Source organism: Trachypithecus francoisi, unplaced genomic scaffold (genome assembly GCF_009764315.1).
Source record: "Trachypithecus francoisi isolate TF-2019V2 unplaced genomic scaffold, Tfra_2.0 Lachesis_group16, whole genome shotgun sequence".
In the NCBI taxonomy this organism is placed as follows: domain Eukaryota; kingdom Metazoa; phylum Chordata; class Mammalia; order Primates; family Cercopithecidae; genus Trachypithecus; species Trachypithecus francoisi.
In genome coordinates this window covers 4,784,099-4,802,546 of record NW_022681461.1, presented here as the reverse complement: position 1 = coordinate 4,802,546, position 18,448 = coordinate 4,784,099, and the positions used below count along the sequence as shown (strand labels likewise).

The 18,448-nt window shown below is 46.0% G+C and overlaps 1 long non-coding RNA gene across 2 annotated transcripts; it reads right to left on the bottom strand.

The window, feature by feature from the left end:
- Positions 1 to 1,687: 1,687 nt before the first annotated feature.
- Positions 1,688 to 17,332, bottom strand: LOC117098328. 2 transcript variants are annotated; one of them, XR_004443349.1, is made up of 4 exons: positions 17,232 to 17,332; positions 15,576 to 15,678; positions 2,869 to 4,952; positions 1,688 to 2,014 (listed from the first exon to the last, which is right to left on the bottom strand). It is a non-coding gene; the product is annotated as an uncharacterized LOC117098328 (long non-coding RNA). The 2 variants fall into 2 exon arrangements; XR_004443348.1 differs by lacking the exon at positions 1,688 to 2,014 and having other exon boundaries at positions 2,804 to 4,952.
- Between the last annotated feature and the right edge of the window lie 1,116 nt (positions 17,333 to 18,448).

The window sequence follows — 18,448 nt, the reverse complement described above, 5'->3', positions numbered from 1 at the left end:
GGAGGCCGAGGCGGGCAGATCACCTGAGGTCAGGTGTTTGAGACTGGCCTGGCTAACATGGTGAAACCCCGTCTCTATCAAAAATACTAAAATTAGCTGGGTGTGGTGGCGCATGCCTGTTATCCCAGCTACTTGGAAGGCTGAGGCAGGAGAATCACTTGAACCCAGGAGGCGGTGGTTGCAGTGAGATGAGACTATGCCACTGAGCTCCAGCCTGGGTGACAGAGTGAGACTCGGTATATATATATATATATATAAATATATATATATATATATTTTAAAGTCTGTAGAGATCTAACTCTGAGCACAGTTTAAAAATTATTTACAGTTTAAAAAACCTGGCAGATTTAACCTTTTTGTTTAAGTGCTTAAAAACAGCAAGAAGGGGGTATCTAATTAGGATTTGATGTACCTTAGTATAGGAAATAAATTGTGAGTATTCATAGGTTGTACAGTTATCTTTCTACAGATTAATATGTCCCATTTTCAACACCTAATGTTTAAAAAAGAATTACAGGCCAGGCATGGTGGCTCACGCCTGTAATCCCAGAATTTTGTGAGGCCAAGACGGGCAGATCACGAGGTCAAGAGATCAAGACCATCCTGGCCAACATGGTGAAACCCCATCTCTACTAAAAATGTAAAAATTAGCCAGTGTGGTGTCACATGGCTGTAGTCCCAGCTACTGGGGAGGCTGAGGCAGCAGAATCGCTTGAACCCAGGAGGTGGAGTTTGCAATAAGCTGAAATCGTGCCACTGCACTCCAGCCTGGAGACAGAGCAAGACTCTGTCTCAAGAAAAAAAAAAAAAAAAAGAATTACAAATACTTTCTGTAAGAGTGTGCACCTGCGTCCTGAGATGCACACTTTTAAATGATTTCTAATTTTTAATATTTCCATAAACGTGTTTCATGTAATGCACATATGGCTGACCTCACAGAAGTGGCTGACACATTACAGATGGCTTTGAAGTGGATCATGGTGGGGGAAAAGTAAGACTTCATGCTGTATTATTTTAAAACTCCATACAGTATGCTCGCTTTTAAGCTAAAATAAAATGTAACGTTTTTGTGTGGGTTTTAATATGTGTAGCTGAAATAAGATCTATTTTTGAAGACCACAGACATTTACAAAGAAAAACTAAAAGGAGTAGTCTTTGTACCATTTTAGGATGGTAGATACTGCTCTCTCTCTCTCTCTTCCAATGACAAGATTTTAAAATCATTTTTATATTTTGTGAGTTAACTTTCCTGTCTAGATTTTGGAAAGTAGAAAGAAAGTGAAGCTTCTAGTTTGAAAGGAGCTGTCAAGTGGGCCACTTGCTGAATACTGAAAACAATGAAAACGTACCATGTGGGCTAACACAAAATTCATTTCAGACACTGAATATATTAATAGGAAATTTTAGCAGAACTTATGAGAAAGACAGTGTCTAAGTTGAGAGCTCGCCTAGTCTTTTCAGCACCACTGAATGGCCTTAATTTTTTTTTTTTTTTTTTTGAGATGGAGTCTCGCTCTGTCACCCAGGCTGGAGTGCAGTGGCCAGATCTCAGCTCACTGCAAGCTCCGCCTCCTGGGTTTACACAATTCTCCTGCCTCAGCCTCCCAAGTAGCTGGGACTACAGGCGCCCGCCACCTCGCCCGGCTAGTTTTTTGTATTTTTTAGTAGAGACGGGGTTTCACCGTGTTAGCCAGGATGGTCTTGATCTCCTGACCTCGTGATCCGCCCACCTCGGCCTCCCAAAGTGCTGGGATTACAGGCTTGAGCCACCGCGCCCGGCTGGCCTTAATGTTTTAAGTAGAGACGGGAGGATCCCTCACCTTCACTACCTGTCATTCCATCTCCCAAAATTCAGATGTAAGACAACTTTAGCAGTTTACATTTTTCCTATGAAGTAATGAAGTATACTGTTAAGAGTTAAATTATCTTTGAATTTAGGTTTCACACTGGACTTTGCTTTCTTCCCTTCTCAGTCCCAGCCAGTGGAATTTGGTCTTCTGGGGTCAGCCCAAACCTAGGTCAGGTGGTGTAAACTTGTGTCATCAGTTGAGGATGCTATAGCAAAATACCACATGCTGTGCTTAAACAAAAGAAATTTACTCCCTTGCAGTTCTGGAGGATGGAAGTTCAAGATCAAGGTGCCAGCAAGGTCAGGTTCTGGTTAAGTTTCTCTGCTTGGCTTGTAGTGGCAGCTTTCTCACTGTGCCCTCACAATGGGTTGAGAGAGAGCTCGGGCACCTGCATGCTAGCTCTCAGGTGTGTCGCTCTTCTTATAAGGACACTAATCCCATCGTTTAAAAAAAATCATTATTTATTTATTTAGTGAGACAGAGTCTTGCTCTGTCTCCCAGGCTGGAGTACAGTGGCGTGATCTCCGCTCACCGCAACCTAGGCCTCCTGGCTTCAAGCAATTCTTGTGCCTCAGCCTCCCAAGTAGCCGGAATTACAGGTGTGTACCACCACACCTGGCTAATTTTTGTTGTTGTTATTGTTTGTTTTTTGTTTTTTGAGATGGAGTCTTGCTCTGTCTCCCGGGCTGGAGTGCAGTGGCGCAATCTCGGCTCACTGCAAGCTCTGCCTCCCGGGTTCACGCCATTCTCCTGCCTCAGCCTCCTGAGTAGCTGGGACTACAGGCGCCCGCCACCACGCCCAACTAATTTTTTTGTATTTTTAGTAGAGATGGGGTTTCACTGTATTAGCCAGGATGGTTTCTATCTCCTGACCTCATGATCCGCCCACCTTGGCCTCCCAAAGTGCTGGGATTACAGGCTTGAGCCACTGCACCCAGCCTGTATTTTTAGTAAAGACGGGATTTTGCCATGTTGGCCAGGCTGGTCTCAAACTCCCGGCCTCAAGTGATCCACCCACCGCTGTCTCCCAAAGTGCTGAGATTACAGGTGTGAGCCTCCATGTCATCATTAAGGCCCTACTCTCATGATCTCAATGGTTGATGGGTTGATGGAATTAAGGTGAAAATATGGAAGAAAATAGGAATATTTGAATGGAGTTCATGTAAAGTGGTTGCACCTCCTTTACCTGAATGTGTTTACAGGATGGATATTATGACTGACTGGGGAACATGTCTGTATCTACTCTTGTGAAGCAGATGGCACAGACGTTTGCCCTTTGGCCAATATTAATTGGACACACTAAAGGGGAACCCATGGGCCTGAGCCCAAACAGGTTGTTAGTTTGAAAAAGTATAAAACACTTGGTGAGCAAAGAGATTTTCACTTTAATGACCTGTTGGAGGCTGGAATCCTGGTACTATGTTCTCTGTGCAATAGCATTGTGCATGAGTGCCACCCAGTGGTGACCACTGGGATTTTGGACCAGGAAATCCCCAGACCTGGTAGGTAGTAGCTTGCGATTGGGCATTAATTGAAACTGCCCCTAAGACTGAAGGACATACTCTAATCTTAAAGCCTGAAATACACATGTTGTCTTGGGGGATAGCAGAGATACACTTCAATAAAGAAGGCAGTGCTTAGAAGAGTTCCATAATAAAACGGAAATGGTTTCTACAGGAGCATGATACTGAGGGAATACAAGGAGGACTTTTCCCCTGGGGCTGGTTTCGGAACCAGCTGAGGACCTGCCAGGTCTATGGCATCACGGCTGGTGCTCCATGAAGAGTTCTCAATGGACAACAAAGAGCTATTTGGTTTGTGGTTGTCAGTTTCAAGGTGGGTGGACAACATCCAGATCTGAAGGCCACTACATTGTGAGCAATAATGGGAAAACTCATACTGAAAAAGGCAAGAACAAATCAGCCCAGCGAGATGAACTGCATGCTGCGTTTCTTGCTGCGATGAAAGAATGGAACAATCATAAGAGCCCATGTTTGGGTTTTTACTGACTCGTGGGCCATGGCCAATGGCCTGGCCAAGTGACCAGGCAGAGGGTAATGGCAAACTGGGCTGTGAAAGGGATGCCCACGTGGAGCACAGCACTGCAGGAATCTGAGGGGCACATTAAAGTAGGTCATGTCAATGCCCACCTGAAGAATCCCTCCCAGGATCTGTGGTCAGATCCGGTAGGTGGATATCCTGATGAACAAACTTGAGGTGGCCACCTGGGTTCAACAAAGGAGTGGGCGACAGTGCAGGAATGGGCTGCTCAGAAACATGTCCCTCCTGCACCCTCAGAGACACAAGAACTGTCTTGACAACAAGAAGATGGAGACCGCAAGTGGCTAAGGGGCAGATTCCCCAGCAGAAGACCCCACATGCAGCTGGCAGGTGGACTGTATGGGACCCCTGCTGGTAGCCCTGGAGGGAGTTTAAAATGGGTTCTGGCAGGAATAGACACTTACTCCGGACTGAGCTTTACCTACCCAGTGGCAGATGCAAATGCTCAAGATACTATAAAAATACTGAGCAGAAGACACTGTATCAATGTGTGTCACTAAGTTACATACCTTCGAACCAAGGAACACACTTTACAACCCACACAGGGCAAGGAGACTTCCCATCAAATGGGTATATCATGCTGCACATCATCCTTAGAGCAGTTTGTGAGAGAATTGAAATGGGCAATGGAAATGTTTGTTTTCTTACATGGGGAGAGACAAAAGCATGAAGGCTTACACACCTCCATGCATGTGTGCTCACACTTAACATGTGGGGGTCAAGGAGGGTTCCCACTAGATAGATCCCTCCACTCTCGGGGTGATCTGGGGAAGATGGCCGGGAAGGATGCTGCTATCACTATGCAGTTCTTCCTCACAGCACCTCAACTTTCTGAGATCAGGCCCGTCAGCTGCCAGTGCTGGAAGCATCTGCTACTGGGGAGGTAAAGCTCACACCACCACGCCCAGCTAATTCTTTTTATTTTTAGTAGAGACAGGGTTTCACCATGATGGCCAGACTGGTCTCAAACTCCTGACCTTGTGATCTGCCGGCGTTGGCCTCCCAAAGTCCTGGGATTACAGGCGTGAGCCACTGCACCCGCTGGAAACAAGAATGATTCCTAAGTGAGAAATAGTTGCTGTATCTTTCAACATTTGTGTCAGAAATCCTGAAGGTTTGATGGGATGGCTATGCCTCCACTGCATCTGGCAAATCAGAGGTGGACACTGAGTGCAGCTGCATCTCCTGGTGGTCAGGGCAGCCTCCCAGTTCATCTCTATGCAGCCCTACCGTACATGACTGAAATGGCCCTGGGGGAGGCACTTGCTGGAGTAGTATTGCTGCTGGTCATCTGGACCTACACAGTGGATGAACCTAACTTCCCTTCGTCCCTTCTAAAGGTGTAGAAGTTTGGGTGAAAATCTATGACAAATGGAGAGAAGGAGAAATAGTAGCTGAGGACAAAGGAATGAATAAATGGGTTATGCAATGAGAGAAACCCAACAATACATTGGTGCCTTGAGGTAAGTTCAGAGCAAGGGAATGATATTGTCTCTTAGCACAGTTATACCAGATGCCTGAAAGGGTAAACTTGTATGTTTGTCAAAATCATCCCCGCTTTAGGAATCTGACAAGATTGAATGGCAGCCTGCAAACCTAGTGACATCACTGTCAGAGACACTGTGGTCACACGACAATGAGCAAGTGGAACTCTAGCATCCTTCAACTCTGACTTTTCAGGGTACATCTATGACAAAGGATATCATCTGGGAAGGAGTTTTTGGGAACTGCTCCCTATTGGGGCATCACACTGCATCGTGTATGATTGCTGGTTGACTGACTCCTGTGTAACTATAAACCCTGGTGATCAGAGACTTACAAGGTCCCCCTGGTTATCTTGGATGACATAGAATGGTGGCCTGCCCAACATGCCACAGTGTGCTGTGCACAGACACAAATCACCCTGTTCTGTGAACAGAAAGCTCTTACACAAACCAGGAAAACCCACTGGGATTCTGATGGAACTAAAGCAGTAGGCATCACCTGGTGGGTCCAAATTCCCCAGGGGAGCAGCCTCTCCATGCACAAGGAAGACAATGGAAACCTCTTTGACATATTCAGACTAAATGACAATGAGGTGCGACCACCACTTATACAATGCAAGTATGGGAAAACCCAATAGTTTTGGGTAATGAAACATGTATCCTAACTGCACTCGGCCACGAGGACACAGTGGCAACAGCATGCATGGTGGCCTGAACACTGGCCCACCAGACAGAAAAGGGCCTTAGGCTTAGGCTTCATGGGATGAGCTGAATTTGCCTTTTTTTTTTTTTTTTTTTTTTTTGAGAGGGAGTCTCACTCTTGTTGCCCAGGCTAGAGTGCAATGCATGATCTTGGCTCTCTGTAACCTCTGCCTCCCAGGTTCAAGCGATTTTCCTGCCTCAGCCTCCCCAGTAGCTGGGATTACAGGTACCTGCCACCACGCCCAGCTAATTTTTGTATTTAGGAGAGATGGGGTTTCACCATGTTGGCCAGGCTGGTCTCAAACTCCTGACCTCAAATGATCTGCCTGCCTTGGCCTCCCAAAGTGCTGGGATTACAGGTGTGAGCCACCGCACCCAGCCTGAATTTGCTTTTGATGAAGAGCAGCACTCAAGGGGAAAAGATTTATTGAAAAAAAAAAAAAAGCAGATTAGAGGGAGCAAGGGGTGGGAGTCAGCCTGGGAAGACGATGAGGCTTTGGTGAAGTGGGTTGGGTAATGTTGGGTAAAGCTAGCACCCAGTGTTGGGAAAGGGCTTCTCCCTAGATCCAACAGGGTTCCTTGACTATCTGTTACAGATGGAGGCCAAAGTGGCCATGGGGCAGTGGTCCTCTGTCCTGATTGCTGAGGCTCAAGGGGCCCACCTGTGGGAATCGTATGGGTCTCCGAACCTATGGAAGCTCTCTGAGAGCTCTTGCAACTTGGACCAACGCACTCTGCTCTGGATAACCCACATCCTGTAGTATAATCAGCAGGAAAAGGAACTAGTCTGAATACCACCCACATCCCTGTAGGAGAGAGGATGTGAGTCCTGCTATATAACGGAAGCCAGTCTTGCAGTACAAGCCTGTGAACTAAGACAAGGCGACTGGCTTTGAAACCCAGGAATTACCAAGTCGTGGCCAATTTTTATTATTATTATTTTTTTGAGACAGAGTCTTGCTATATCTCCCAGGCTGGAGTGCAGTGGCACAATCTCCGCTTACTGCAACCTCCACCTCCCAGGTCCAAGAAATTCTTCTGCAAGCCTCCCGAGTAGCTGGGACTATAGGTGTGTGCCACCATGCCTGGCTAATTTTTATGTGTTTAGTACAGCTGGGGTTTTACCATATTGGCCAGGCTGGTTTTTTTTTTTTTTGAGACGGAGTCTCGCGCTGTCACCCAGGCTGGAGTGCTGTGGCCGGATCTCAGCTCACTGCAAGCTCCGCCTCCCGGGTTCACGCCATTCTCCTGCCTCAGCCTCCCGAGTAGCTGGGACTACAGGCGCCGCCACCTCGCCCGGCTAGTTTTTTGTAGTTTTTAGTAGAGACGGGGTTTCACCGTGTTAGTCAGGATGGTCTCGATCTCCTGACCCCGTGATCCGCCCGTCTCGGCCTCCCAAAGTGCTAGGATTACAGGCTTGAGCCACCGCGCCCGGCTGGCCAGGCTGGTTTTAAACTCCTGACCTGATGATCCACCCACCTTGGCCTCCCAAAGTGCTGGGATTACAGGCGTGAGCCACCGCACCTGTCCTGTCATGGCCAATTGTAATGATGCCTGGTCATAATAATATCTGGCATGTGAACATGGGCGGATTCTGTTGGAAAGCAAATAGCATTGAAATTATGACTGATTTATTTTGTGATGAAGCTAAATTGTGCCATGACCATACTGCAGTGTGATGCAGCACTGGCATTGTTGGTAACATTCAACTATCCTACATAAATAAGTCATATGATAATCTGATGTTGATGACCAAAGATGTTGGGAGATGGAGTTAAAGCCTCCTAAGGATGTAATATCACTGGAAAATCACTGGCTTCTGGAAGAACTGGATTTAGTTAACCACCAGCTAATTTCTGTGCTAAAGAGTCTGTAGGAGGTTACCATAAGGTACAAACAGCAGTAGAGCAAGGGGGAACTGAATAATCAATTAGTACAGAAATTTGAAAATGTCTGTAATGGCTTTATAGGATGGATTACTTATTTCTTTCAATCTAGCCCTACCCCATCCTGGACCAACTACATTTCAGGCACATTCACACTGATACTATTGCTTTCTGCTATACAAATTCTATACTAAATGTAGATGCTTAAGCAAATATAATTGTCTTGCAGTAAGAGAGTTCAGCTGAAGTATCACGGAGATGGCCTGTGCAGGCTCAGGGGGCTGATTCAGTAGGCTTGGTGGGGCTCAAACTTGTACATTCAAGCTGGGTGCAGTGGCTCAAGCCTGTAGCCCCAGCACTTTGGGAGGCCAAGGTGGGTGGATCACCTGAGGCCAGGAGCTCAAGACCAATCTGGCCAACATGGCGAAATCCTGTCTCTACTAAAAATACAAAAAATTAACTGGGCATAGTGGTGGCACACGCCTGTAATCCCAGCTACTCAGGGGGCTGAGGTAGGAGAATTGCTTGAACCCGGGAGGTGGAGGCTGCAGTGAGCTGAGATTACACCATTGTACTCCAGCCTGAGCAACAAGAGGGAAACTGTCTCAAAACAAAAACAAAAACAAACAAAAAAAACCTTTCACCTTCCAAAGAAAGGAATGGCCTGGACTGGCTTCTGATTTTGTATCTTGCAACTTTGCTGAATTCATGTAGTAGTTCTAACCATTTCTTTGTGGCATCTTTAGGACTTTCTGTGTATAAGATCATGTCATCTATGAAAAGACATAATTTTACTTCTTTCTTTCCAATTTAGATGTCTTTTGTTTCCCTTTCTAGCCTAGTTGCTCTGGGCAGAACTTCCAGTATCATGTTGAAGAGAAATGGCAAAAGGACATCCTTGTTTTATTTCTCATCTTAGCATAAAAGCTTTTAGTCTTTTGTCATTCCATGTAATGTTTGCTGTGGGTTTTAACAGATTTTTTTTATCAGTTGAAGGAGTTCCCCTCTATTCCTAATTTATTGAGTGTTTTTTGTTTTGTTTTGTTTTGACAGTGTCTCCTCTGTCGCCCAGGCTGGAGTGCAGTGGCCTCCTGGGTTCAGGCAATTCTCCTGCCTCAGCCTCCCGAGTAATTGGGACTACAGGCGTGCACCACTACATCTGGCTAATTTTTTTCTATTTTTTTTTTTAGTACAGATGACGTTTCACCATGTTGGCCAGGATGGTCTTGATCTCCTGACCTCATGATTCTCCCACCTTGACCTCCCAAAGTGCTGGCATTACAGGCGTGAGCCCGTGCACCCAGCCTATTGAGTGTTTTTATTATGAAAAGGTGTTGAATTTTGTTACATGCTTTTTCTGCATCTATGGAGATGATTGTGTGGGTTTTCTCCTTTATTCTTGGTTTTCATGTGTGCATCTACTCTTGCATTCCTGGAATAAATCCCACCCAGTCATGGTGCATACTCTTTTAAATACACTGCTGAATTTAGTTTGTTAGCTTTTTTGAGGATTTTTGAATCTATATTCATCAAGGATATTGATCTGTAGTTTTCTTGTGGTGTTTTTGTCCGGCTTTAGCATCAGGGTAATACTGGCCTCACAGAATGACAGAACCGACTTAGGAAGTGTTCCCTTCTTTTCTGTTTTTTTGAAGAGTTTAAGGATTGGCCTTGACATTTAGCCTAGGCTTTCTTGCTGCAATTCTTTTTTCAATGTTTGGTAGAATTCACCAGTGAAGCTATTTGGTGTGAAGCTATTTGCTGCTGCACTTTTCTTTGTTGGGAGGTTTTTTTGTTTTGTTTGTTTGTTTGTTTTTGAGACAGAGTCTCATTTTGTTGCCCAGGCTAGAGTGCAGTGGCACCATCTCAGCTCACTGCAGCCTCTACTTCAGGGATTCAAGCGATTCTCCTGCCTCAGCCTCCTGTGTAGCTGGGATCACAGGCGCACACCACCATGCCTGGCTAATTTTTGTATTTTTAGTAGAGATGGGGTTTTGCCACGTTGGCCAGGCTGGGCTCAAACTCCTGACCTCAAGTGATCTGCCCACCTCAGCTTCCCAAAGAGCTGGGATTACAGGCGTGAGTCACCGTGCCTAGCTGTTGGGAGGTTTTTGATTATTGATTCAACCTCTGATATAGTTTGGACGTCCCCTCCAAATCTCACGTTGAGATGTAATCCCCAGTGTTGGAAGTGGGGCCTAATAGGAGGTGTTTGGGTCACGGGGGTGGACCCCTCATGTCTTGGTGCTGCCCTCACCATAATGAGTGAGTTCTTGTGAGATCTGGTTGTTTAATGTGTGTGGCACCTCCACCCTCTCTCCCTCTTGTTCTTGCTTTCTTCGTGCAAGGGACTGCTCCTGCTTTGCCTTCCGCCATGAGTCAAAGCTCCCTGAGACCTCCCCAGAAGCCAAGCAGATGCTGGCACCATGCTTGTACAGCCTGCAGGACTGCAGCGAGCCAATTTCACCTCTTTTCTTCATAAACTACCCAGTCTCAGGTATTTCCTTTTCCGTTTCTTTTCTTTTTTTCTTTTTTTTGAGACAGGGTCTTGCTCTATAGCTGGACTGGAGTGTAGTGGCACAATCTTGGCTCACTGCAACCTCCCCATCTTGGGTTCAGGTGGTTCTCTTGCCCCAGCCTCCTGACTGGCTGGGATTATAGGCACGTGCCACCACGCCCAGCTAATTTTTAGTAGAGATGGGGTCTCACCATGTTGGCTAGGCTGGTCTCAAACTCCTGGCTTCAATTAATCCACCCGCCTCGGCTTCCCAAAGTGCTTACAGGCGTGAGCCACCATGCCTGGCCAGGTATTTTTTTTTATAGCAATGCAAGAATGGATTGATACAATCTCCTTACTAGTTGTAGGTCTGTTCGGATTTCCTATTTCTTCTTGAGTTGGTTTTTGTAGTTGGTGTCTTTCTAGACATTTATCCACTTCACCTAAGTTATCAACTTTATTGGTGTAAAATTGTTCATAGTACGATCTTATAATCTCTTATAATCCTTTTCATTTCTGTCAAATCAAGTGAGGACATCACTTTCATTTCTGATTTTAGTAGTTTGAGGCTTCTTTTTGTTTTCTTTATCCATTTAGCTAACATTTCGTTCCTTTTGTTGATCTTTTAAAGAACCAATTTTTGATATTGTTGATTTTCTCGATTGTTTTTCTATTCTCTATTTTATTTGTTTTCACTCTTTTTTTTTTTTTTTTTTTTTTTGAGACGGAGTCTTGCTCTGTTGCCCAGGCTGGAGTGCAGTGGCCGGCTCTCAGCTCACTGCAAGCTCCGCCTCCCGGGTTCACGCCATTCTCCTGTCTCAGCCTCCCGAGTAGCTGGGACTACAGGCGCCTGCCTCGTCGCCCGGCTAGTTTTTTGTATTTTTTAGTAGAGATGGGGTTTCACCGTATTAGCCAGGATAGTCTCGATCTCCTGACCTCGTGATCCGCCCGTCTCGGCCTCCCAAAGTGCTGGGATTACAGGCTTGAGCCACCGCGCCCGGCCTGTTTTCACTCTAATCTTTATTATTTCTTATCTTCTGCTAGCTTTGGATTTGGTCTCCTTGTTTTCTAGTTCCTTAAGGTATACAGTTCGCTTTTGAATTTTGAGATCCTCCTTCTTTGTTAATGTCTGCATTCACAGCTGTCCATTTCCCTCTTAGCACTGCTTTCACTGCATACCATAAGTCTTGATATGTGTGGCTTTTGTTTTCATTTGTCTCAAGGTATTTTCTGACTTCCCTTATGATTTCTTCTTTGACCCACTGGTTGTTTAAGAGTATATTGTTGGCCGGGTGCAGTGGCTCACACCTGTAATCCCAGCACCTTGGGAGGCCGAGGCGGGCGGATCACAAGGTCAGGAGATTGAGACCATCCTGGCTAACACGGTGAAATCCCGCCTCTACTAAAAACACAAAAACAAAATTAGCCGGGCATGGTGGCGGGCGCCTGTAGTCCCAGCTACTCAGGAGGCTGAGGTGGGAGAATGGCATGAACCCAGGAGGCAAAGCTTGTAGTAGGCCCAAATCGTGCCACTGCACTCCAGCCTGGGCGACAGAGCGAGACTCCATCTCAAAAACCAAACAAAAAAAGAGTATATCATTTAGGCCAGGCACAGTGGCTCACATCCGTAATCCCAGCACTTTGGGAGGCCAAGGCACGCGGATCACAAGGTCATGGGTTCGAGACCAGCCTGAACAACATGGTGAAACACTGTCTCTACTAAAAATACAAAATTAGCCGGGTGTGGTGGCACATGCCTGTAATCCCAGCTACTCAGGGGGTTGAGGTAGGAGAATTGCTTGAACTTGGGAGGCAGAGGTTGCAGTGAGCTGAGATCATGCCATTGTACTCTAGCCTGGGCAACAAGAGTGAAACTACATCTAAAAAAAAAAAAAAGAGGCCAGGCGCGGTGGCTCAAGCCTGTAATCCGAGCACTTTGGGAGGCCGAGACGGGTGGATCACGAGGTCAGGAGATCGAGACCATCCTGGCTAACACCGTGAAACCCCATCTCTACTAAAAAAAAATACAAAAAACTAGCCTGGCGAGGTGGCGGGCGCCTGTAGTCCCAGCTACTCGGGAGGCTGAGGCAGGAGAATGGTGTAAACCCGGGAGGCGGAGCTTGCAGTGAGCTGAGATCCGGCCACTGCACTGCAGCCTGGGCGACAGAGTGAGACTCCGTCTCAAAAAAAACAAACAAACAAACAAAAAATAAAAAAAAAAAAAGAAAGAGTATATTGTTTAAATTTCACATAGTTCTGAAAATTTCAGTTTCCTTATGTTACTGATTTTTAGTTTCATCCCATTTCAAACAGAAAAATATACTTTGATTTCAAACTTTTTTTTTTTTTTTTTTTTTAGACAGAGTTGCTCTATCCCTCAGGCTGGAGTGCAGTGGTGCGATCTTGGCTCACTGCAACCTCCACCTCCCAGGTTCAAACAATTCTCCTGCCTCAGACTCCCGAGTAGCTGGGACTACAGCCATGTGCCACCACGCCTGGCTAATTTTTTTGTATTTGTAGTAGAGACAGGGTTTCACCATATTGGTCAGGCTAGTCTCGAACTCCTGACCTCAAATGATCCGCCCAGCGCAGTCTCCCAAAGTGCTGGTATTACAGGCATGAGTTACTACACCCAGCCCAAACTTTTAAAATATATTAAGACTTGTTTTGTACTCCTTGTCTGATATTAGTCTGTATCCTTTAGCTCTAATAAAACAGTAACCAGGTGTATAACAGCTTTTCTGAATTATCCGAGTCATTCTAGTGAATCATTAAACCTTAGTGTGCTCATGGGGAAACTCCAGATACAAAGACCTAGAAAGAAAACTGTTAAATAGAAGTGGTGAGAGTGGGCATCCTTGTCTTGTTCCAGCTCTGTACACTAGTACAACCACGACGGAAAACAGTGTGAAGATTCCTTAAAGAACTAAAAGTAGGACTACCATTTGATCCAGCAATCCCACTACTGGGTATCTACCCAGAGGAAAGGAAGTCATTATATAAATAAGGTACTTGCGCATAGATGTTTATAGCAGCACAGTTCACAACTGCAAAAATGTGGAACCAACCCAAATGCCCATCAATCCATGAGTGGATAAAGAAACTGTGGTATATATATATGATGGGATACTACTCAGCCATAAAAAGGAATGCATTAAAGGCATTCACGGCAACCTGGATGGGATTGGAGACTATTATCCTAAGTGAAGTAACTCAAGAATGGAAAACCAAACATCGATGTTCTCACTCATAAGTAGGAGCTAAGCTATGAGGGTGCAAAGGCATAAGAATGACACAGTGGACTTTGGGGACTAAGGGAGAAAGAGTGGGAAGAGGGTGAGGGATAAAAGACAACAAATTGGGTTCAGTGTATACTGCTCAGGTGATGGGTGCACCAAAATCTCACAGATCACCACTAAAGAACTTACTCGTGTAACCAAACACCACCTATTCCCCAAAACCTATGGAAATAAAAAATTTCTTTAAAAAGAAAGAAAACTGGGCCAGGTGCCGTGGCTCACGCCTGTAATCCCAGCACTTTGGGAGGCTGAGGCGGGCGTATCATGAGGTCAGGAGATCAAGACCATCCTAACTAACACGGTGAAACCCCATCTCTACTAAAAATACAAAAAATTAGCCAGGCGTGGTGGCGGCGCCTGTAGTCCCAGCTAGTCGGGAGGCTGAGGCAGGAGAATGGCGTGAACCCAGGAGGCGGAGCTTGCAGTGAGCCGAGATTGCCCCACTGCACTCCAGCCTGGGCGACGGAGCGAGACTCCGTCGGGAGGGAGGGAGGGAGGGAGGGAGGGAGGGAAGGAAGGAAGGAAGGAAGGAGGAAGGAAGGAAGGAAGGAAGGAAGACTGTCAAACAGAAAACATGAACAAATACTTGAACAAATGGAAAAACTACCAAGTTCTCCAATGAGAAGACTCTAATGAAAATTCCAAATCTCCCAGAGTTATTTCCTAGATTAAAATCAATCCTAATAAAAATGCCATTAGGAATTTTTTAAACTAGCTAAGGTAACTAACTATACAATTTATATTGGGGGTTTGATGAAGGAAAGTAAGATACTCAGGACATTTTTGAAAGGGAACAGCAGGTGGGGACCTAAGATATCAAAGCCTACTGCAATGCTTAGTACTTTAAACAATGTGAAACTCATATGTGAATAGACACCCAACTGGAACAGAATAGAAAGTCCAAAAATTCCCAAGTACATACAGAATTTAAAATATGACAAAGATGGTACTTCAAATATATATGTTGCTGGGAAAATTGAGTATCTGTTTTGCAAAAAAAAGAAAGCGAGAGAGAAGGAAGGAAGAAGGAAAGAGAAAAAAGCAAAGAAAGAAATAAAGAGAGGAAGAAAGAAACAGGCCAGGCGTGGTGGCTCATGGGCGGATCACCTGAGGTCAGGAGTTCGAGAACAGCCTGGTCAACATGGCAAAATCCCGTCTTTACTAAAAATACAAAAATTAGCTGGGCGTAGTGACAGGTGCCTGTAATCCCAGCTATTCAGGAGGCTAAGGCTGAGGCAGGAGAATTGTTTGAACCCGGGAGGCAGAGGTTGCAGTGAGCTGAGATCACTCCAACCTGGGGGATAGAGCAAGACTCTGTCTCTAAAATAAAATAAAATAAAATAAAAAGAAAAGAAGCAAATCTATGCTTCATGCTATACACAGAGCATCACAGATTCAAATGTAAAAACTCCCATAAAAATTAGTGGAGCATGACTTGACGTAAGATTTTTCTAACTATGACAAAAACCCCAGAAACTCTAAAAAGAAAAACTTGATGCATTTGGCTACATTGGAATGAAAAACCTCTACTTAGTAAAAATCTCACTGGCAAAGTCAAAAGACAAATGACCAACTGGGAAAATGTGCAACTCATTTTACAATCAAGGGGTGATATGCTTAATATATAGAGTTCTATATCAATCAAGACTAATACCCAACAGGAAACTGAGCAAAGGATATAATGTTCTCAAAGCTTGAGTGGCTTGGTTCTCATTGCACTCTTGCCATTTGCCCTAATTTGCTTCAGGCAGCCACTGGTTCAAAGAGGATGAGAGGTTTATGAGACAAATTGGAACCTGTTATACAGCTAGGAGTCAATCCTGGGTGTCTTACAGCTCCGAGGAGAGCTACTTGGCTGAGCACAGACGGTGTCTACCAAACCGCAGTTGATCCTCAGTCCTGTGAATGAGAAGTGGTATGGTAATCAGCACTATCACAGCAACAGCCAATTAACGCACCTGTGAAATAACAGATTCCAAGCATATTAATGGCAGGATTTTTTTTTTTTGTAAAAACAATTATGTGGAAAAACTAAACGTCCCCCAAGAAGTGGTCATAAATTATGACCAGTCCACACAATGGATTTCTACACAAGCAAAGAGAATAAAGAAGCTCTGTGTTTACTGATAGGGAAAGTTCTCCAACATAGCTGCCAAGTGAAAAAGGAAAACCACAGAGTAGAGTGTATGGTGTACTGCTGCTTGTGTTTTAAAAGAAGGAAAGGGGAGACAAATGAACTTATACTGACTTATGTATTCCCTGAAAAAAGGTCTCTGGAAAAATAAAGTGATAACTCTGCTGCTTGATGGAGGGATAGGAACTGGGCAAATGGATAGGGGTGGAGATTAAAACTAGAGTTATTTATAAGTAAAGTTTAAGAAAATTAATCTAATAGTTGATAAGCTTACTTTTCTTTCTTTCCCCCCAACACCCTGAGACGGAGTCTCCCTCTGTCGCCCAGGCTGGAGTGCAATGGCACGATCTTGGCTCACTGCAACCTCTGCCTCTTGGGTTCAAGCAATTCTCCTGCCTCAGCCTCCCAAGTAGCTGGGATTGCAGGTATTCGCCACTATGCCCGGCTGATTTTTTTTGTTTTTGTTTTTTTGTTATGGAGGCTTGTTCTGTCCCCCAGGCTGAACAATCTCGGCTGGGGCACAATCTCGGCTCACTGCAACTTCCACCTCCCAGGTTCAAGCAATTCTTGTGCCTCAGCCTCCTGAGTAGCTGGGATTACAGGCACACACCGCCACGCCCAGCTAATTTTTTTTTTTTTTTTTTGTATTTTCAGTAGAGATGGGTTTTCACCATGTTGGCCAGGCTGGTCTTGAACTCCTGACCTTGTGATCCGCCCACCTTGGCCTCCCAAAGTGCTGGGATTACAGGCGTGAGCCACCGCGCCAGGCCTGATTTTTGTATTTTTAGTAGAGACGGGGTTTCACCATGTTGGCCAGGCTGGTCTTGAACTCCTGAGCTCAGGTGATCCACCCACCTCGGCTTCCTGAAGTGCTAGGATTATAGGCATGAACCACTGGGCCCAGCCAACTTACTTTTCAGTAAGGTAGGAGAAAAAAATGAAAAGGCCAGAAAAAATATTTTTCATTAAGAGTATACTTTTGGCCAGGCGTGGTGGCTCACGCCTGTAATCCCAGCACTTTGGGAGACCGAGGAGGGCGGATCATAACGCCAGGCGTTTGAGACCAGCCTGGCCAACATGGTGAAACCCTGTCTCATACTGAAAATACAAAAAAACTAGCCAGGCGTGGTGGTGCAAGTCTGTAATCCCAGCTACCCGGGAGGCTGAAGCAGGAGAATTGCTTGAACCTGGGAGGCAGAGATTGCAGTGAGCTGAGATCCCACCACTGCACTCCAGCTTGAGCAACAGAGCGAGATTGTATCTCAAAAAAAAAAAGAAAGAAACAACATCAGAACGCTGTGGGACAGCTGGTACTCACTGTCCATCATGGTCCTGAAGCTGCCACCTCCATTCTCACACCGTGCTGTTCCCCAGGTCCCTGCTCTGGCCCCAGATTCATTCTCAGGAAGTGCTCTCGCTACCAATTCCTGCTCCTGTTCCTACAACAGACATTGCTAATTGATCCCTGCACAGGCTGCAGAGAAAGCTGCAGAGTCCTTCATGCAGCCATCAAGGCAGCCAGTGCTGGTCAAGCTCGTCTTCAAAATGATCCCCACCTGCAATGTGGCTCATGATGGTGTCCACCTGAACTTCCTGTCTTTGCACATTCTGTTCCCACGTCTGAAATGCTTGTCCCAGCCTCCCTCTAGCTGATTCCTATTCATCCTCATCCTTTAAGACTCAAGAGCCTCGGCCGGGCGCGGTGGCTCAAGCCTGTAATCCCAGCACTTTGGGAGGCCGAGGCGGGTGGATCACGAGGTCAGGAGATCGAGACCCTCCTGAGTAACACGGTGAAACCCCGTCTCTACTAAAAATACAAAAAACTAGCCGGGCGCGGTGGCGGCGCCTGTAGTCCCAGCTACTCGGAGGCTGAGGCGGGAGAATGGCGGGAACCCGGGAGGCGGAGCTTGCAGTGAGCTGAGATCCGGCCACTGCACTCCAGCCTGGGCGACACAGCGAGACTCCGTCTCAAAAAAAAAAAAAAAAAAAGACTCAAGAGCCTCTCTCTAGGAAGCCTTTGCTGCCCCATCCAGATCTAGTGCTTGCTCGACTGTAGTGCTCACACTCACTTCCCCTAAGACCCTCTTCCCACTGTTTTACAATGGTTGGGTCACATTATCACCTGCTCTGTTAGACCAAGGTGCTGGGGGGCTGGAACCCCTTCCTTCTCCCCATTCCTTAGTCAGGGTGGCTTCATGGGCCCGTGACCTGTGCAGTCCCAGGGCCTCAGGCTTAGGAAGGTCCTGCACTTGGCTTAATGCTCTGCTGTCACCATCTCATGATTCTTAATACTTTTATCTTTGAGCCTGTGCTTTAGAGGTCAAGTCCAATGGGGTGTTGGTCATGCACTGGTCACCAACTGCCTTCCTGCCTCCCTAGGACATTTCTTGGTGGCTCCATCCTCTTCTCCTTAGTACCAGGTCCTGCCCAGCCTCCCCTCCTAGCCTGGAAACCCTGCCTGCCTCTGCCTGGGCAGCAACTGGGTCCTGTTGAGCCAAGAAGGCTGGGTGCAGGTGCCAGAGGGTCGAGTCAGGT